At 35.3% G+C, this 21,451-nt stretch overlaps 1 long non-coding RNA gene across 2 annotated transcripts; it reads left to right on the top strand.

The window, feature by feature from the left end:
• The first annotated feature begins 12,286 nt into the window (after positions 1 to 12,286).
• On the top strand, positions 12,287 to 19,609 carry LOC115306287. Of its 2 annotated transcripts, none has more exons than XR_003915296.1 (2): positions 12,287 to 12,420; positions 18,862 to 19,609. It is a non-coding gene; the product is annotated as an uncharacterized LOC115306287 (long non-coding RNA). The 2 variants fall into 2 exon arrangements; XR_003915293.1 differs by having other exon boundaries at positions 12,287 to 12,639.
• Positions 19,610 to 21,451: the final 1,842 nt, after the last annotated feature.

The raw sequence follows: 21,451 nt of genomic DNA, 5'->3' as shown, positions 1-21,451 counted from the left end.
AGCAGGCTCCAGGCTCTGAGCTAGCTGTCTGCACAGAGCCTGATGCGGGGCTCGAACCCACGAACAGTGAGATCATGACCTGAGGTGAAGCTGGATGCTTAACCGACTGAGCCACCCAGATGCCCCAAGAAACAGACTTTTAACTGTAGAGAACAAACTTAGTTATAAGAGGTTAGGTGGGTAGGGGGATGGGTTAAATAGGTGATGGGGATTAAGGAGTACACTTGTGATGAAAACTAGGTGTTATGGAAGCGTTGAATCACTCTATTACATACTTGAAATTAATATTACACTGTATGTTAAGTAACTGGAACTTAAGTAAAAATTTCAAAAACTTGAGAAAAATTGAGCTCCTGGAGTGTTTAAGCATCTAACTCTTGATTTCTGCTCTGGTCATGATCTCACAGACATGAGACTGAACCCCGCATTGGGCTCAGCATGGAATCTGGAGCCTGCTTAGGATTCTCTCTTTCTCCCTCTCTTTCTCTGCCCCTCCCTTGCTTGTGCTCTTTCTCTCTCTCAAAATAAATAAACTTAAAAAGTTTTGAGAAAGTAGAGATAAATTTCACTTACAAAAGGAGATGAGAAAGCCTTAAACAAAACATGAAGAAATAATATAATGAAAAAGTGATTTGCCATTATTAAGTAAAATATATCCTGTAATATAGGTGTTTAAATATAAGGGACCCTATCAATATAATATAGTCTATATAAAATTACTATAGATACCTTGAAAAATTCCATATCCAGTCCTTAAAAACATTGATTTCAGGAATTACAAAAGCATTTTGATCTTATATTTTAATACAAGAAACATTATCTTTTACAAACTGAAAGCCAAATAATTGTCCAAATATGTCCAAATTGTGTATAGATATTAAAGGTTTTCAACATGGAGGGAATTGCATCTATCAGACATATCTGACAATAGATTTTAGTCTCTGTCAAGATAGAGAACCAACGTAATTCTCTGATTTCCTTTATAACCCTTTAAATGCTGCATATGTACTGATACCATGGAAACAAGAGTCACATTGCTACATCCTGAGAAACCCCTGGGAAAGAGGGTAGGATTGAGTGGAGGGAGATGTAGCAACCCAGGGAGAAGAAAGTCTAGGGGTCAAGGGCAGGGTAGAACCATTTCATGGCATGCAGATGCCTCTCCTGCACATATTACTGGGTGAGCCGTTGGTCCTCTCCCATTCCACCATGAGATAGAAAACAGGCCACATTTGCGAAGAGCAGTTCAGGGATTGGTTGTTTCTTACACTGTCTGGGGTTAGTGAGTGGATTACAACAAGCAGCCCAGTCAACTCTGGTGTATTCCTTCCTTCATTTCTCCCCCATCCTCCTTCAGACCCCAAGGTCTAAGTAATTATAAGTTAGGGACATAGCTTTAGGGAAAAAGCAGTACCTGGGTGGGGATACAGGAAGATTTTCTATCGGCAGGGCCATTTGTTGAGGGTTACCAAAGAATGATGGCTGTCATGTCAGTGGATTTTTACAGTGAGCTTTGGCCCAACACCTAACCTTATCAGAAGGGGCACATTAATGCCTGGACTCCCATCCCTCCCTCTGGGTATATATTGCCAGGTAAGGAATATGAGATCCTAGGGAATAATAGCAAACCCTCTGAGGAATATAACTGCTTTAAATCTTTTTTTTTTACATTTATTTATTTTTGAGAGACAGAGAGAGAGCCCATGAACAGGGGAGGGACAGAGAGAAAAAGAGACACAGAATCTGAAGCATTCTCTAGGCTCTGAGCCAGCAGTCAGCACAGAGCCCAATGCGGGGCTTTAACCCACAAATCATGAGATCATGATCTGAGCCAAAGTTGGATGCTCAACCGCCTGAGCCACCCAGGTGCTCCAATATAACTCCTTTAGAGAGAAACAGAAAACTGAACAGCTTATTTGCCATGAAGTAGAACTGTTGAGAAAATACCTTTTTAAAATCAGCTCAGTAAATTTCTCAGAGGTAAGAAAAGATACTGATAAAAGGAAACAGAAGTTGTTTTTAAGAACTAATAGGGAAAAAAAAGAACTAATAGGAAAAATTAAGTATGAAATAGCTTGGTAAATTAAAAATTCAATAAAAAGATACTGAATAGTAGAATGGATACAGCCACAGAATGAATAAGTTTCTGTAGAACCAGATGAGTAAATTGGAGCTAACAAGAAAGGAGAAAGGAATATTTTTTCTTTTAATTTAAGAGATATGAAGGTATGAAGGTAGACTTCAGCATCCATATAGTAGGAATCTTGAAATGAGAGATAAAAATAAGTGGAAGAAAATAATTGTCAAGCTAATCATACAGATTTTATAAGTTAAAGAAAAATGAAATGCTTCAGGCTAAAATGACTTAAAGTGTGAAAGAATATCACTAAGGAGGAAAAATTCCAATGTCAAGATCTATTAACATGAAATTTAGGAAAATTAAAACCAAAGATCAAAAATACAAAACAGAAAACAATGTTATGGAATAGGGGCAACAACATAATGTTTTTCACTGATAGATATATAAGGAAATTTACATCTTACAAAAAAGAAGTTACATATTATTTTTGAAGACATAACCCTCCCCCACATATACAGACTTTGTGTCTGATTAAAGGATTGACATCATACAGACTTTCCTAACCCCAAAGCAATAAGATTAAATAATAATAATTATGAAATAATAGCTTAAAAACTAAAAATTATACTCTTTAATAACATTTGTGATGATGAAGCCATAAAAATGACAAAATTCTTAGAACTGAATGAAAAAGTATGTCAGAATTTCATAAATACAGCTAAAGAAACACATAGAGAAAAGTATGAAAGCATTAACTGTGTGTTTATCAAAAAGAATAAACCTAGAAAGTAAGTGAGCGAAGCTTTTAACTTAATATGAGGAAAAATTTTAGAATAAACCCAAAGAGATAAAAACTGTTAAAAATAATAACAAATTAATGACATAGAGAATAAAAGCAATAGGGAAGATTAAAGATAAATCTGTTTTTTGTTTGTTTTGTTTAGATATTTATATTGGAGAGAGAGAGATAGAATGTGAGCAGGGGAGTGGCAGAGAGAGAGAATCTGAAGCAGGCTCCACACAGTCATGGGATGCCTGAGTGGCTCAGACTGTTGAGTGTCTTACTCTTGGTTTCAGCTTAGGTCATGATCTCACTGTTCACAGGTTCGAGCCCCATGTCCAGCTCTGTGCTTACAACACAGAGACTGCTTGGGGTTGTTTTTCCCTTTCCCTCTCCCCCTGCCCCCGGCAACCTCTGCTTGTGTATACATGTGTGCACGCTCTCTCTCTCAAAATGAATAAACATAAAAAAATTATAATATTGCAATATGTCACATTCAGGTTTATCCCAAGAGGACAGGTATGCCTTGTCATTAAAAATCAATCAACATAATTTGCTACACTAATGGACCATGAAAGAACACATAATTATTTTAAAAATTGAGAAAAAGCATTTGATAGAATGTGATTAAAAACACATATTTATAATAAAATTCAGAGACAAAATAAAACCATATTTAAAGTTAATAAAGCCTTTTTTCAAAAACTTGGATCGAATATTCAACTTAGTAAGAAAATTTGGATGAGCCTATTTTGTGATGAAAGACCAGATGCAGATGCCCTCTGTTATAACTATCACTCATGACATTTCAAAAGTCCTGGGAAATACAATAAGATAAGAAAAAGGAACAAGAGGAAATATCTGAAGGGATGATCCAAACTCTGTTTATAGATTAAATGACCACTTGCTAAGGAAAATCCCTCAAAAGTGATAGACAGCCTTTAGAAATAACAGCAAAATAACCAGATACACAAGATTAACTTAGAAGTATTGTTTTCTCCTATTCCAGTAATAGCATCATCAGAAATAAGAGTAAAACAAAATATATCATAATGCATCTATAAAGCAAGTAAGAAATAAACCTAAAAACATTAAACAGAAAAGAATAAGTGGAGATATGCAGTATGTTCATCAATACTGATTCATCTATAAATTATAAATTTATAAATCTATAAATCATTAGAATCAATTCTAATAAAAACTGGCAAGATGTTTTTCAGAATTATACAAACTCACTTTAAAGTGTCTCAAGGAAGATGAGTTGCACTATAGCATTTAAGACAAAGTATAAGTCCACATTAATAAAGAATAAAATGTTGGTGCAGGAACACACAGCTCAATGAAACAAATCTATTACATATGGAAACTTAGTGTATTAAGTAGCACAAAACTCAGTAGAGGAAGGATAATTGTTTGCTAACTAATGTTGGAGTAACTGGCTCACTTTATGAAAAATAAAGTTAAATTCTTACACTTAAAGAAAAGGACAGGACAGGGGCTCCTTGGTGGCTCAGTCAAGCATGCCGCTCTTGATTTTGGCTCAGGTTGTGATACCAAGGTAGTGAGATCAAGCCCCAAGTTGGCCTTCGTGCTGAGCATGGAGTCTGCTTAAGATTCTTTCTCTCTCTCTCTCTCTCTCTCTCTCTCATAAATAAATAAATAAGCCCACAAACAAATGACAGAAGGATCAAATACTTATGATAGATAAAAATATAGATCTAGAAAAATGTAAGCTAATGGTTTTGTATCTTGGTGTAAAGAAGGATTTTTAAAATATCTAAATGGACCCAAATACACAAAAATTAAGGGGAGAAAAGAATGTATTACATATAATATTTTGAATTGTTCAATAAAATAATTATAGGCAAAGCAAACATGACATACTGAATGATATTTGCAACAACTAAAACTAGTAAGTTTTATGTGGTCAAAAAATTATTTTTAAATATGATGTATACATACAATGGAATAATATTCAGCATTAGAAAAGACGGAAACCCTGCCATTTGCAACAACATGAAAGGACATGGAGGGCATTATGCTAAGAAGTGAATAAGTGAATAAACCAGACACTGAAGAACGGATTCTACATGATACCACTAATTTGAGGAATCTAAAATAGTCAAACTCATAGAAGCAGACAATAGAATGATGGTTGCTAGGAGGTGGGGGGGGGCGGGGATGGGGAGGTATTATCAAAGGTGCAAAGTTTCATTTATTCAAGATTAAGATGTCTTAGAGATGTCTCAGGAAGCATAGAGTCTATAGTTAATAATATTGAATTGTATACTTAAAAATTTGCTAAGAGGGTAAATCTTATAAATGTTCTTACCATCAAAACAAATGATAAAAGAAGGTGGGAGAAAACTTTTGGAGGTGATGGATATGTTTATGGGATAGATTGTAGTGATAGTTTCATGATATATATTTATCTCCAAACATATCAAGTTGTATATATTACATATGTACAGCTTTTGGCACATTGATCATATCTCAATCAGTGGTTTTAAAAGAAGAAAATCAAAAAGAAAAATATACAATTCAATAGAACAGTAGTCCACATGTATATGAGTAGATGGCTCATAAGAGGGAAATTTACTAACAGGCCATGAAAAAGTGCTCAGCCTCACTTGCTAGTAATATGTAAGCTCAGTGCAGTCAATCTAGGGAGCAATCTGGCAGTTCAAGGTGAAATTTTCATAACTCAGCAAGCTCTCCCCTCAATGTGTTATTCAGAGAAATACTTGTTTACAGTTGTTTATTGTAGTGGAGTACTGGAGGCAACCTAGATGCCACTCCCCAGGGGAATAGATAAATGGATAAATGAAATTTATTGGATGTGTAGTTGCATGCTATGTAATACTACACAGCTCTTAGCAACAATGACTTAGCAAATGAATTACTCTTGAACATGTTTAACTCTTAAAAAAATATTGAATGAAAAAAATAAAAAAATCTATCATCTGATAGACTTGTGCAAATCAAAAGCCCATGGGTACACAAAACAACACTACATATTTTGTAGAAACTATACAGAGTTGAGGATATGAAATGGGAGTAGGACTACTGGCTTGAAGGGGAAAAATAAACGAAACCAAACAAAAAGGACCTCACACATGTTAATAATGATGATGCACCATGAACTAAAAAGCTTTATTAACTTCAACTTCTGCCTCTGAATTCCATATTTTAAAAAATTATTAGAAAGGCTTCTTCAAATAGTACCTTCATATCCTTCTTTCCATCACCCTCAGATTTTGATTTTTTAAGCCAAGGATGAGGTTGAGTAGTTTGCAAAAGCTCCCCAGGTGACTGCTTAACTTTCTGGAGCTAGTGCCCTAGGGGAAACTGTATGGGGGCATTGGGGCCACCAGAAGTTGTATGTTAAAGCGCAGATTTGCAGGTTTCTGGAGTCTATTTAATACCACCGAATGGGGCCCAGGGATCTGTTTATTTAACAAGAATCTCATGACATTTTCAATACAGGTGGTTTCTGCATCGTGCTCTGATAAGTACCATCTTAGTACACCAAAAGTAAACTCTTTTTAAGGGTGAATAAGATTGCTTGTTATTATTTAAGGTTGCTTATTATTACCATTTTTTAAATATTATATTTAATACTCCAATAAATACAGTAATATTCGAACTGTAAGCATAAGCATTAGCATCAGAAACAAATAGGTAATATATCACTATTTCACTCTGGCATACAGAGGAAATTTTATAATAAGCTCAGCTTCAACCTGTAGACACATCCTGCCTTTTGTGCTACATAAGGCAAAGAAAGGAGGCCTGGCAGGGACATCAGTTGGGGTCAGCACTGAGTTTCTAGACTTGGTTAGTCCAATACAGTATTCCAAGCAATGTAATGGATTTGGTCTTCTAGAAGTCTTTCCTATCTCAGATCTAGCAGATTGAGCAGATGTGCCAAAGAGCAAGCCCATAGTATTTTAGTTATGATTGATTGATGTCTCATTAGAGCTAAGCCCCAAGCAGCAGCCGGTGCATGATAAGCAGTATTCTTAAAATTATGAATCAGAAGTATCTAGGGTGCTTGTTAAAACACAGAGTCAAGGCCCCACTTCAGACCTACCAAGTCAGAATTGTTATGATTGGAAGCTAGGTATCTATATTTGCTCATGAAATTCTTATGATCTTAGAATAAATTTATTAATACTAGAGAAAACAACTAGTTTGTACTCAATGGCTGGCATTCAGTGTAATGAGAATACTAAATAGATATTTAAAATCAATTTTGGGACATAATATTCGTGTGTGTGTGTGTATGTGTGTGTGTGTGTGTGTGTCTCGGTGCTACCCATAAAAACAGAAATGCAATGTCAATATCTACCTACAGAACAAACTGAAATTTCTGGGGGAGAAGTGGAGGATGTTTTGTGAGGATTTATGGGATGGAGAATTGTTGTTAATGTTGTCGATATAGGATTGTTAGTTTAGTTTGCACGTGTTTGTTGTTTGCTTGTATGTGGTGGAAGTTATCTCCTGGAGGAGTACATATGGCAGAGGAGTCTGTACAGAGGAAGAAAAAATGGGAGCTATCTCATGGGAGGATTTATGGAACTTGAGCCTGAAGTCCTGTCACTCTGAACATTAAGTGACAGAGGGTGATTTGGAACAGTGAGTAGAAGGACTCTTCCCATTTTCCCATAAAGCTGAGCTCCATGGGGCCAGTCCACTTTTGGAAGACCAGGAGATAGCCTCTTAGGCACCCATTCAGGACAAGCTGTCAGGAGACATAAGTCACAATAGGTTGGGGAATGCAATGTGTGTGTGAGAGGAAGCCAAGAAACTTGGTACCTAATGTGTCAGTTGCTACTGAAGTGACTGACCAAGGAGCCTCAGCTGGACAAGGGACATTATTGGCCCTCTTCCTCTGCGGAAGAAGCAGAGAGCTAGTGAAAGCAAAAACATAATTTAAAAAATGGAATTAAACAAAATGAAGTTAAAGGTTATGTGATCTATAATCAGCTCATGCTCAGAGCAACAAAAATATTTCACGTTGGAGGTGTTGGGTCAAGATCCAGGATATGACTGTACTCATTAAAGGCTGATGGTTGTTGGAGTCAAAGGTCAAAGAAAGTAAAGGATGGTGAACAATAATGAGTCAGAATATCAACTGTAATGTTGAAGTCATGAATGATGACAGAAGAGAAGGAGCAGAAAGGAAGATGATGAATCAGGCACAGAAATGGTTGAAGAAGGTAATGGTGAGTTGAGGGATGATAAATGATGGTGAAATGGCTGATAAAAATCAATCCTATGGACTTTGGATAGAGAAAAGTGAAACAGAGTTGATCAGTGATCAGAAAGTAGCACTGGGGAGCAAGGCCCAGACTTTCAGTGCATTAAGCAGAGTAGGGGTATAAAAGTACCAGCAAGAGTGCTGAAGGGCTTACTAGATCATTGTGGGAAAGGCCACATTTTATAGTGCAACTGATGATTTGAAGGGAGGCCATGAAAAGACATTTATGGATAAAAATAAACTTGCCCAAAAGTAAGCAAGATTTTTAAGGAACTTCATAAATGGTACTAGAAGTTGGGTCAAAAAGAAAAGAGCAAAGTGGAAAGTGAATGTGTAGGCTTGAATTAGGTTGGAATGAGAGTAGAACACAGTAGGTCTCTGGTTGTTGGTTTAGGGACTGGGGGATCCTTAGGCAAGATCCCTAAGTGTGGTCATGCAGATGACATTTAGGGGAAGAGAGACTTGAGCACTTGGAAAGATCTAGTGATGTAGTGTATGGCTTCTTTCAAAGTGTGAATGCTATATGCATATATGCCAAAAGTAGGTTTTTAAAAAATAAATCCATTGTCCAAATACCATGTAGCTTCTAATGACCAATTATTTTCCTATTGTATAATATGGCATATTTACTTATACACTAGACATTTCAATCTTCCTAGTTTAAAAAAATCCTCATTTAAGTGGAACATTCTCAAACTGACCAGAAGTCTAAATAGTGACTTGTTAGATTTTTGTACAGGTAGTCACCATGGCAGAATTTAGCAAGACGGTGGTAATTTGTACTGATTTAAAAGGAAAATGGTTATAGAGCAGGGGCTCACCAATGCTATTCTTTCATCCATTTATTCTGTGAGTTCTTTGTGGATTGATTCATTAAATAAATGTCTACTGAGTACCTATCATGCACCAGGCACTATGCTAGGGTTTGAATATACATTGGCAAATAAAATAGACTGTGCAGCACAGGGTACAGACACTGAACAAGAGAACAAATTAAGAATGTATAAATATAAATTATGAGCTGTGTATAAAAGAACTGAATATGGTGCAGTGACCCACGATCCCCAGGCAGGAGTAATCTACTGAGGAAGGATAATCAGAGAAGGCCTCTTTGAGATGGTGACATCTAAACAGAAAACTGATGGAGGAAGGAGCAGGGAGCAAAGAGTATTTTAGGCCCATGCTAAGTCCCCAAGGAGGGAAAGAGCTGGTGAATTTCAGGAAAGCATAGAAGGCAAAACTGGCTTCAGCCCAAAGGAAGGGGGAGAGATAGTTGTAGCAAGACTACACAGAGACTTGTTGACATGTAATTCCCAATTGAATCATTGAACAAAAAGATGTTAAGAGTTTAGTATATATATTTTGGCCCAGTGAAGAATGACCACTTAATTACAAACTAATACATGTTTTTTCCTACTAATCTTAGGTTATTAACGTAACCAAAACATGTTTATTGTTGTTGTTGTTGTGTTGTGTTATGTTTCTCCCCTTACACTTAAAGCACAGAGCTCTAAGTAACTTACTATCTCTAATAAAAACTCATGTAGGCTGAGGGATATAATGCTGTTCCGGTTAGATTTTCTGTGGCTTAACACAGATGGGAAAAGTATTTTAAGAAGCTTAGCTATTTTGTTAAATGTTTATGACTTGTAAATTCCCAGCCTTTTAGGATTATCCAAAAGTGTTGACATTGATGGTGAATTTGAAGGGAAATTAGCCAAATATGTTTGTCTAATTAACCAGTGGGGTCTAATAATAGCTGTCAGAGTTGGCATGGAAAGCAGGGCTACTTATTTATTGCACAGAGATATGTTCATATTATTTTCCTTTGAAGTTTAAATTTTCAAATTCTTTCCCACCACTTTCTGGAGAGTCATTGAATGAGCTGTCAAGAGCATGAATCCCCAACCTCTCTTCTTTCTAAAAAGAAAAAAAAAAGTAGCCTACTAGTTTAATTTTGCCAGAAGTCTGACTCTTCCAAACTTCTATTTCTGTGCTTCTTATAAAATACAGAAGGGAAATCACTCACTCCACTTTTGGCTCAGTGGTCTTAAGACATGAGAAGAATTTTGAGTTTCTTGTGATGGTTTTTAATCTCTTGGGCTAATGGTTTTATAATTCAGCAATTATATATCATCTTTGTTTAAGTAACTGTAGCAGTTAGGTATGTAAAGTTATAATAATTCTGTCAGACCAAAATGGTAATATTTAGCAAATTACTACAGGACCTCCTACAGGGAGTAACAGACAGGAGAAAGAATACTGCCATTGAGTGAATATGACTTCAGATACTCTACCAGATATTTTATATAAAATTTGACTCATTTTCACAAATAGTACTACACTATATTATAAATTTGTTTGCATCTGAGTAAATAGGTTCACAAGCCCATAGGCTGTGTTGGGAAGCATTCATTTAGACCAGGATACTTCAGTGTCTGAAGTTTGTACCCTTTCTCCATTTTATTCAGTGTTGACTTACCACACCTGTTACCCAAGTGAAAAATAATTCTCATCATGTTGTTGATCATTGTGTATCAGGTGTACTGGTGTGTAACAAAGTATATTTTCTGTTTTAAAATAATTTGAGCATGATGATAATGAATGATTGTCATTTCTTCACCTGCTAGGTAGGTGAAATAGGATAATTCCACATGTGTGTGGCTACTTATATTCTAGGATTTAGTATGAAAAATTAACATATTGGTTATCTTAGCCTACAAGTAATATAAATAAGAGATGTACCATAAGTGTGAGCAATTTTTTTTTATATCACACTTACTATTGACCCAAAAAGAGCCACCTGAAATCAAATTATTTTAACAGGACTTACTGACCTTGTCAGACAGGTAAGGAACTATCTTTGAAGCATCCTTGTATTGATTCTACTGATGCTGAACACCAATATCATAGCTTTTCTAGTCTTTGTGTCTTATGTGTAAAATAAAGGGATTTTGAAATCACTTTGAGCTATGAAACTATTATATTTGACTCATGAATATAATTTACAGATAATCAGGATAAGGTAAAACATTAAGCATTTTTATTTAAAATAAAATGATGGTTCCTTTTTATATAATGCCTAGGTGTTTGGAATTCATGGGAAATGAGAGATGTTCCTTCTGTATCTTTCTTTTAGTATTTTCTTTCCATTTCAATATTTTCAGTCTTTTAGAAAATTTGACTTAAGAAAAATAGTGAATAATAAGTATATGTGAAATGGTTTATAAATTTTAACATTGGAATATTTATTTTAAAATCTATAGGTAAATTTGTTTTGCTCTTTTCCATTTTGCTTTTTAGTATTGTTGACAATGATACATCAACTTGGCCCCAGGATAGTAATTAACAACCCAGTCAGAGGTTGCTAGTAATTTCCCATTTATTTAGGAAGAAAATTTTATTAAATAAGTTGGAATCATGAGTATTAGGTAGAGAAGACTTTTGAAATTGCATTCAACATAGTAGTATATGAAAAAAGGAAATAAGCAAAATAAAATTAAAATTCAAGTTTAGAGTCACAAAAATAGTTTTCAAAAGAAGACAATCTTTATAGAAAAGACTATTGTTGACCTCCCAACATGTATGGGAATGTTTCAAGTAATTAGAAAAATTAAAACAAAACAAAATTAAAAATCTATGACAATAGTTGAAGAAGAGTAGATTGCCCTTATTTTAAAAATTTGAGTGCATAAAATTAATGTATTGATATTTGACTATTTTTTTTTACCTTGCCCATGCAATAAATGAAATATGAAGACAGTTTATGGTGCCTAGGTGGCTCAGTTGGTTGAGCATCCAACTCTTGATTTCGACTTAGGTCATGATCCTAGGTTTGTGGTATCCAGCCCTGTGTGGGACTTTGCACTGAGGGTGGAGCCTGCTTGGTGTTCTCTGTCTCTCTCTGTGTGTCTCTCTCCCCTGCTTGTGTGCATGCTCTCTCTCTCTCAAATAAAGATTTAAAAAAGTATAAAATGTAGGTGGAGGCAGTAATAATAATGGTTGGCAGATAACCAAAGCATAGGTGTTGGGGGAAATGTGGAGTGTATGTCAGAGCCTTGCTGAGATTGACCTCAGTCACAATGGTATATTCTGACCTAGAAATGTGAGTGACATGGTAGGGTAAGGTGGAGAGTGGGGGTTACTGGGTAATGGCAGCTAATGTTTGGGGGAATCCTCACAAGGATCTCTCTCAGCATGTCTATAAATGTTAACCTTAAAAATAGCTAGTTATATTTTACTAGCAAAATGAGTTTATCAGGAATAGCAGAGAAATTGCAATTCTGAACATTCAAGGTCAGTTTCTATTAGTTTTCAGGAGGTTATTGGGAAGCGTTGTTTTAAACAAAAATTCATTGGAGAAGGATAAGATTTCAAAATTGTGCAGTTTCTCATTGGTTGCACATGGTAGTTAGGGTATTGTTGCTGGGGCAGGGAGGGATCTTCCTTCTTTCTCTTAAAAACAGAAGATGAAATTCCTGCGTTTCAATGTGCAAAATGTCCTCTCTTGTTGAGGTAATTCTTATCTTCCTTCTTTCTTTGGGTTGTGTAAGCTGCAAGGAGTGGTGTGTGCATGAGAGCACCCTCGTGATTCAGGGCTTCCCGACTCCATTTTAAATGAGGTTTCCTTTATTTATTTTCACAGAAGCTTTTGCTTTTGTTGCTTCTTCATCCACTTTAATATGCATAGGAGGAAGTTAAATGTTAACTAAAACTAGTAGTACAGTTGTAGAAATAAATATTGTTCTAACTTAGAACATAATTGCAATTTAGATATAAATAGCATCTTGGTTCTTTTGTAAAAATGGCATGACTAGAATACTTTCAAATGAAAAATTTTATTGATCTATTTTGCTGAAATGAAATTCAAGAGAAATTTATTTGAAAGCCTTTAAAGATGTTTTAAGTAGATTGAAAGGAAAAATGTTAGGTTTTTATAATTGGCTTTATATCTATATACACATTAGCTATTCATGTCATACAGATTTTACCTCAGGAACTTATTGCTATTATGTCTGTGTTTTATATACTGAATTACTCAGATCCCAATATTATAAGGAGAAATAAGGAGAAAAAGCATTTATTAACGTCCTACTCCAAGAAATGTAGAGGAAAAAGTCTTTGACTTACAAAATGTTAAAAATGGAAGAGACCTTAATTGTCGTCTATGTGGGGGTTGGCATACTACTACCTGGGACCAAATCTAGCCCGATGCCTATTTATTTATGCACAAAAGATAATAGTTTGTACATTTTTAAATGGTTGGAAAACTTTATATTATATAGAAAAAATTATACTAAATTAAAATTTCAATGTCCACAACTAAAGTTTTATTAGAATACAGTGGCATCCATTCATTTGTATATTGTCTCTGACACATTTCATGATCTGATGGGCAGACTGAATAGTTGCAACTAAGAACATATGCACCACAAAACCTAAAAGGTTTGCTATCTAGCCCTTTACAGAAAAGATTGTTGACATTTGACGTAGATACAAATTGTTCCCTCTCTAGGATTGATCCTCAGGGATTACTAGGTCCCTGTTTGATAAAGATTCTGCTTTGGGGTTGAGAAAAGTACACAGTGATTAACAGGGTGTCTGCCTCAGACAAGGGAGGGCGATAGTGGCATAGGTTCATCATTTTCCAGTCAGATTTCTTTTAATGTATATAATACATGGTGACTTAGTTTGTTTTAAAGCTCAGTAGAACACAAGGTCATTATGCTTCTCAGCCTCATTTCCATTATTCCTGGTTCCAAGCCAACCATCTAAGATCATCTTAGTATACGTTAAGAATCATGAAGAGAGCTTTATAAAATGCAGCCCCTTCTTCAATGCCAACACACATAGGATTATGATTTTATAAATTTAGTGTGAGACATAGGGACCTTCACTTTCAAAGATGTTGGAAATTACAGGATGTTTATCTAAAACTGTAATGTTCAATACCCTCACCACTAGGCACAGGTGACTATTTAAATTTAAATTTAATTAAATTAAAGTTTTAGTTTTCTTCAATTATTGGAACTTTATTTCAAGTCCTCAATAATCACATGAGCCTAGTGGCTTCTGAACTGAATACCTCAGAAGAACTTTTCTTTTATTCTACTGTTCCATTGGACAGAGTTGATCTAGGAGATTCCAGGATCTCAGTTTAATCTCATAAGTTCACTAATCAGCTTTAAAAACAGCATTAGTTTGTTTTCATACTGCCAAAATGTGCAGAAAAGAAAGTTAAGAGAAAGAAAAGCAAACAAACAAGAAACTAAACATTAAAGATGATGATTTTCATCCAATATGTAAGTCATCCATTTACCATTAAGGTGCTGAAAAAGATATATAAAATGAGATATGTAGAAAGATATATAAAATCCATAACAACCTAACAGTGACAGGAGGATGACATTTTTATGTCAGATGCTTGGAGGAATTTTATAAAACATGGTATAGGGGAGATAGGATTGAGATCAGACTGATCAAGCTATGAGCCAATAGATGCAATAGAAAATCTTGCCTGAAGATTAAGAATATGAGGTGATGGAACAATCCCACAGGCTTCAGGAAGTCTACAAGTGCCAGAGGCAAAGGTGGGCCATTGAAAAGTTAATGGGTGGTAGTACTGACACCCCTGAGAAAGTACTGTATTCTTGCTCAGAAATGTGTGGCATTGACATCATGCTTTGTCACACCTGCTGCTTGCTTCCTCTGCCTAATCAATGTGGTCATACAACTTAGACAAAAGGGCTCAAACCAGTCAGTGACTAAATCTTGTGGAATAGTGTTGATGGACACTGTCGACCTGGCTTGACATCGTTATTGAGCCTGCCTTTTTTCCAGATTTCCAGAAAATCTGAGGTGACAAAATGAACATAAATCTACTACAAACCTAAATTTTTCTTCTCTGGCTAATTCTGTGTAAAAGAGTAGTACAATGTATTTCATGGTTAGCATCTTAGTCTCTCCGTACTGAAAAACAAAACGAAGTAGAAATACCTAAGTAGACCGCTGTAAAGGTAAGCAGAGAAATGTGACCAGATATGTGAAACACACAATAGTTCGAAAAACAAATGCTTATGAGAGACTGTGGGGCACATTTAACTGAAAAAAATGAGAGAGAAAATCTTTAACAGTATCTGATTCAGGGGGATATTTTGTGTCTGAATGAGGCACCTATCAAAAAAGATAGCTTTTAAATAAAAAGGGTGGTTAACGAAGGTTTGTAATGGCATGAAGGCAGAAAATATATGTCGAATATTCTAGAAATCTGAACCAGTCAACTACTGTACCAGATTGAGAAATTGTCCCAGAATTTAGAGTAAAAAATGAGACAAATGTACACTCAGAAATATAAAGGGCATTGATGAAAACTCTAATAAGTCAGTGATACATACAGCAGAAGACAGACCATTCACAGGAAAAGAAATTCCCAAAGAATAAATGGAAGAGTATTTTCTTGGTGGGGACTTAAAATACAGGGGAAATTGCTTATCTAAAAATATAATGAATTAATAAAGCATTAAGATGACAGCGGAAAACGTTTGTTTATAAAAGGAAAAACATTCAAGTTGACATCAGACTCTCCACAATTCAAAAAATATGGAAGAGAAATGAACACAAGACTCTTGAGAGAAATATATTGAAACCCAAGAATGTTATAGTCAGACAGGCTATCATTCATATTTGGAGCAATAGAGAGATATTAATAGACACAAAAGGACTCCAAATGTTTTTACCAACATTCCTTTTCTGGAAAAAAAAAAAGATTAAAAAATTGAAAAAGTATTCCAACGGACTGAGGAATGAATCAAAATAAAAAAAAAACAAATAATCATGATTAATTGTCATAAAAGGAAGTATGGTAAATAATTAAAACCAATCAAAGAATCAATATTTAAATCACTGTTGTTAAAACAGTGAGAGGTTAAAAACAATAGAAAAAAATTTGAGTAATTCTTTCAAAGAAACAAAAAATGTTTAAAAATGATAATATTCTAGATAAGAAATTCCAAATACACCAACAAAGTCTTAGAATAGGAGTGTGAATTACTGCTTGCAAAATTATTCATGTTATGTGTGTGCGTATGCAATGGGGGAGTATCAAATTTATGTATTTTATTTTTAAAGTGATATATAGATATAGGTAGAATTAAAGAAATAAAAATGTATTTTACATGTAAATTAACCATTAGTAGGAAAAATGATTTCCAAAAAATAAGTAAAAGAAACAAAAATTGAATACATAAGAAACAAATCTGAAGGCGTACAAAGAAGATAATGAAGAAACAAAAACTTTTTCCATGAAAAATTTAAAACTGAAAATTATATGTAAATAAATGTGCCTACAATTCAGTGAATTTTTAACTCCTGGCCCTAACTCACTCCCCTTACCAAAAACACAGTGATTTTGTCCCTATTGTGGGAATTATCCTTAACAACCATTTGTCTATATTTCAGGTTTGATACATTTTTATATTTCCTTTTATTTGGAAATCTTCCTGAAGGAAACAATACATTCCCATTCTATATTTCTCCATAATTCTACTTACATTATCTTCAATATTACCAGGAGCAGTCAAAAAGTCATTTTTGGAAGAATTTTTCTGACTTCTGTTTCTTTATACTTTTGAAGCTCATGATGATGTTTTAGTCAGTGTTCTAATCTCACCTGTGAACTTCTACTTGCCCTCCATGTTTCTAAAGGGCACCTTGAGAAATGCTAATTATACGTTTGTTTAGAATTGTATCAATCCATCATTCATATGGTAGATATAAAAGGCTCACCTTTTGCCTAGGATTGGGGATAACATCCAGCACTCATGGAATTTAGAGATTATCCAAAGTAATCTGCCAAATTATTGTTTAAGCCCCTGTAGCAGCTGGGCTAGCCCACACAACCCAAATGTGTGTCTCATTCCTGTGTACTTACCAGTGTGAAACCTTTTCTCCAATTATCTTAAGCTCTTCTGCTCTCCCACTTTTTTATATTCTATTTATTCCATTTGGTATGTTTCTTCACTTCCATCATGTTGGCCACTGTATTTTTCTTAAAATTATTTCCCATGATTAACTGGAATAGTAACTCCTTAAGCCATAATTCTTAATAATAATTCTTGCTTCTATGTCATCACCATGAATGATAACTAGCTGTCCCTGAATTTTAGCTTCATTCTGTGTAGGTCTGAAGTGCCTGGAATGAGCTTTTTATTGGGTGAGCGTAGGTCACTTGCCCTTTCAGTTTACCTGCCATAGAGAGGGACTTTCTTTATGCTTTAAACTTTTGCTTGGCTTCCTCCCAAGTAGAGCTTGGATGCTGAAAAGCAGCAACTGCTGTCTAAATGCATACACAAATGTCTTTGTGTGAATGTTTTAAATGTATGCATATTGGGTATATGTGTATGGATATAGAATATTAAAAATTCATTTATTCATATTTATCTCTCCTGAGTCCTTCTTTCCTTATGATTAGAAGAATTTTTTGTTTATTATTATTATTTCTTACTGTTTTCATTTATTTTTGAGAGAAAGAGTAAGCTCTAGAGGGGCAGAGAGAGGGAGACACAGAATCCAAAGATGCTCGTGAGTCACCCAGGCACCCCTAAAAGAACACTATGTGTTTCCTATCATGTTCTGCAGATTCTAAAATTTTCTGTGGAAGTGCCTAGAAAATGATTCCACAGCCCCCCGAGACTGTGAGGGGACAGGTCTCTGGGCTCCCCACCATTGCTTCAATATGCACAGATGTGCTTTTAGTTGTTTTAGAGGATTTTATTAAAAGAAAGTGATCTGTAACTCAAGCACTCTTCCTTCTCAAGGACCTACAGTATTAGCAACCTGGGGACTTCTGAGAACTGCAGTCTTGCCTCACGATGGACCTTTCAAATTAGGATCTGTATTTTAATAAGATCACTAGATGACCCATATCAAGTTAAAGTTTAAGGAATATACCTTAACTAGTTGATTCCTAAAGTCACTTGCATGTTCATACAATATATATATTATCTTTCCTTATTGTGCTTTTTGTATTTCTGGGTACTTTGGTTCAGAGAAAAAGAAATCCATCAAAGATATACAATGTAAAGAATGTTTTGATTAAATGTAGTAGAGATATTGGAATTGAATTAGGTTCCAAATTTATTGATAGTAACTATGGCAAATGAAAGTTATCTGGACTTATTTCATTATAAATCTCAATTGCTCCTATAAGAAATATACATGAGTCCAAATATGCTATAATTAATGAAAAAAAAATCTTCCAGATAGTTCAAAGGAAATTGGGAAAGTAAAAGAGAAGCATATTAAATACTGATAATGATAAAATCAAGAGAAGATGATGAGTGCCTGCATTGGTAGAATGTTTTAGAGTTTACCAAGCATTTGAATATTCAACAATTCATTGACGTCAAACAATTCAGGGAGGAAGACAAAATAGGTATTTTCAACCACAGTTTACACATTTAAATAAGGCCTGAACCAGTAGTGTGTCATAACCAAGACTAGTACATATCATTTTTGTCCTGAAGTTGGTCTTTCCCTTTTCTGTAATTTCAAGTTAAAATAATGTTAGTCCAAGCACAAATGGGCCATGGAGAAGGATGTTTTTACTATATTCACAATATTTGAGGGTGACATTTTTCCAGTTGGAGAAATGTCTCTTTTTGGTTTCCACGTTTTTTTAATGCTTTCTCTATAATTTTTTTAACCTTTTTATTTTCTCTTTCCACTTTTTCTCACCAGGTTCTTCCTCCTTCTCTCTCACAGCCTGTGAGGCCAGGTCTGCTGATTTTCAGTAACTGGTTCTGCCTCCACATCACCCCTGCCCTTGCAGGATCTTCCTCATTTCTTATGGCCACCTGCCTCCTGATAATTCTTGCTGGGACTTGGGACTCTAGACTCTGTGTGGCTCAGCTCTGTTCTACCTCCTCCTCTCCACCTGGCCCAACCACTGCTCCGCCAGGCCTTCCTCCTCTGCCCAATGTTGTTATGGCAACCGACAGTCAGTGGGCCCGGGAGACACCATGCTGAGCCAAAACTGGCAGGAAGAGACACTGAGCAGCATCTGCGGGGGTTGATAAGGCCAAAGTGTTGAGTTGGTCCCCTCTGGCAAGAAAAGAGAGAAAGAGAAATATCGAGATCATATTGGCTCTGGTAGATCTACCAGGAATGTTTTCTGACCTGATGGAATGGCTGGAAGGCCCTGTTTACAGGTCCTGGTTGAGTTACATACGACTTTCTTCTTTGTGTGCCTGAATCCAGCCTTTTGAATCGACATCTCAACATCTCCATCTTTATAACCATTAGAAGAAAGGGAAAAAAGAAAATGGTTTTAGGTTCTGGATGGCAAAGTTTAGAAGAAAATACTGTTTGCTTTATTTAGTACAACATATTCCTTTATCCTGGCTGTATCCAAATTATTAGCTCTGATTATTGTAGAGAGAGGTGAATGATCAATTTTTACTTTAAAATGCACATGCTCAGATTTTAATAGGAGTGTTTTTCTTTGCTGCAAACAAAAGTAACCTATAAAGCCATCAATGATGGTTGACTCATATTTTCAAAGTATTTACAAGTACCAAAAATTATGAAGGCATTAAGGAGCATAAGTCTTACACAGTCACTCAGGGTCATTTAGAAAAGTGGAGTTGGAAAGAAGGATCATTAGAATTCTGCTTCTAAGACTGTAGTGTTCTTATGGCTGTAATGCCTGTCTGTGTAAAAGACAATAATTTAGAATATTCGGGGCGCCTGGGTGGCTCAGTCGAATAAGCATCTGACACTTGATTTTGGCTCAGGTCGTGATCTCACAGTTCATGGATTCAGCCTCCCCTTGGGCTCTGTGCTGACAGCTTTAGAGTCTCTTTCACTCTCTCTGCCCCTCCTATGCTTGTGCATGCTCTCTGTCTCAAAATAAATAAATAAACTTAAACAATAATAATTGAGAATATTAAAATGCTGAGGTGAGCAGAGACTGACTGGTTTATTTCTCAGTCTACAAATGAGAAGAGTGTGGGCCAGAAAATGGAAGGGCTTGGCTGTGGCCATACAGTTTATGAACTACATGGCTGGGCCTATGTTTCAGTGATAATACCTTGTTATTCTTCCATTAAACATGAATTCAGCTATAAAAGCTAAAACAAATTTAGAGACGAATCCTTTGGATCTCAGTATTTAGGGAAATTGTATGCATATACCTATGACTATGTTCTTTAAGGCTCATCACACCATATGGCTCTGTAGCAAACAATCCTTACCCAGTCAGAATACCAGAGATGCTGTCTTACTGTCTTTGGGATCTTAGAATCCCTTTACACACTAATCAGGGATCATTCTATTTATCAAACAAAACGGAATATAAAAGTTATAAAATTTAACAACTTAAAAGATAATAAAATGAAGAAAAAGGGAAGCAAGGCAAGAGGTAGTTGTAAATATGCTAAATTTTCCTTTAAAAACTTTTTTTAATGTCTTTTATTTATTTCTTGAGAGACAGAGAGAAACAGTGCGAGCAAGGGAGGGTCAGAGAGAGAAGGAGACACAGAATCTGAAGCAGGCTCCAGGCTCTGAGCTAGCTGTCAGCATAGAGCCTGACACGGGGCTCGAACCCACAAACTGTGACATCATGATCTGAGCTGAGGCGGGACACTTAACTAATTGAGCCACCCAGACACCCCTAAATTTTCCTTTTTAATGAAAGAAAATTAACACTGTGTTAAGTAACACATTAAGTAACACACATATATTATTTAAATATTATAATGTTAACCATCAGAAGTCTTTACAAAGACAGAAACTGATTAAAACTGATTATCTTTTAGATGAGGAGGGCTTAACTTTTTTTTAGACTATTCCGTGTGGTTTGAACTTTTAAGTATTCATGTTCTCATTTAAGACCAAAATTGACACTCTTATCAATAGGGATTTGGTTAAATACATTACGGTGCAGTTATAAAATGGAATAGTTAGCTCCATTGAGAAGAATAGAACTGATCTATTTATTCTCATATAGAAGTATATCCATATGAAAGGATAAGAGAAGAAATAAAGAGATTAAGTTATGGAATCGTATAGAGCGCTAGCTATAAAAATATACACCCCTATCACTATGTGTGTGTGTATCTTATAAGAAGAGATGTGAAAAGGCACATACCTAACTCTTAGATTTGAAGGAAGAAGAAATGAGGGACAGGAATCTTTGTAAATGGTATTATTTGAATTCTCAAATATTAATAATAATTTTTTAAATTCAGTATTTCATTTAAAATATGAAAACAAATTACAGAACCAAAAGGGAGTTGGGGAAAACTCCCTACCCTTTCTTGATGAAATA

The sequence above is a fragment of the Suricata suricatta genome, chromosome 2, assembly GCF_006229205.1.
Source record: "Suricata suricatta isolate VVHF042 chromosome 2, meerkat_22Aug2017_6uvM2_HiC, whole genome shotgun sequence".
Classification (NCBI taxonomy): domain Eukaryota; kingdom Metazoa; phylum Chordata; class Mammalia; order Carnivora; family Herpestidae; genus Suricata; species Suricata suricatta.
Note: the sequence above shows the minus strand (reverse complement) of the source record. Positions and strands in the feature narration are given on the sequence as shown.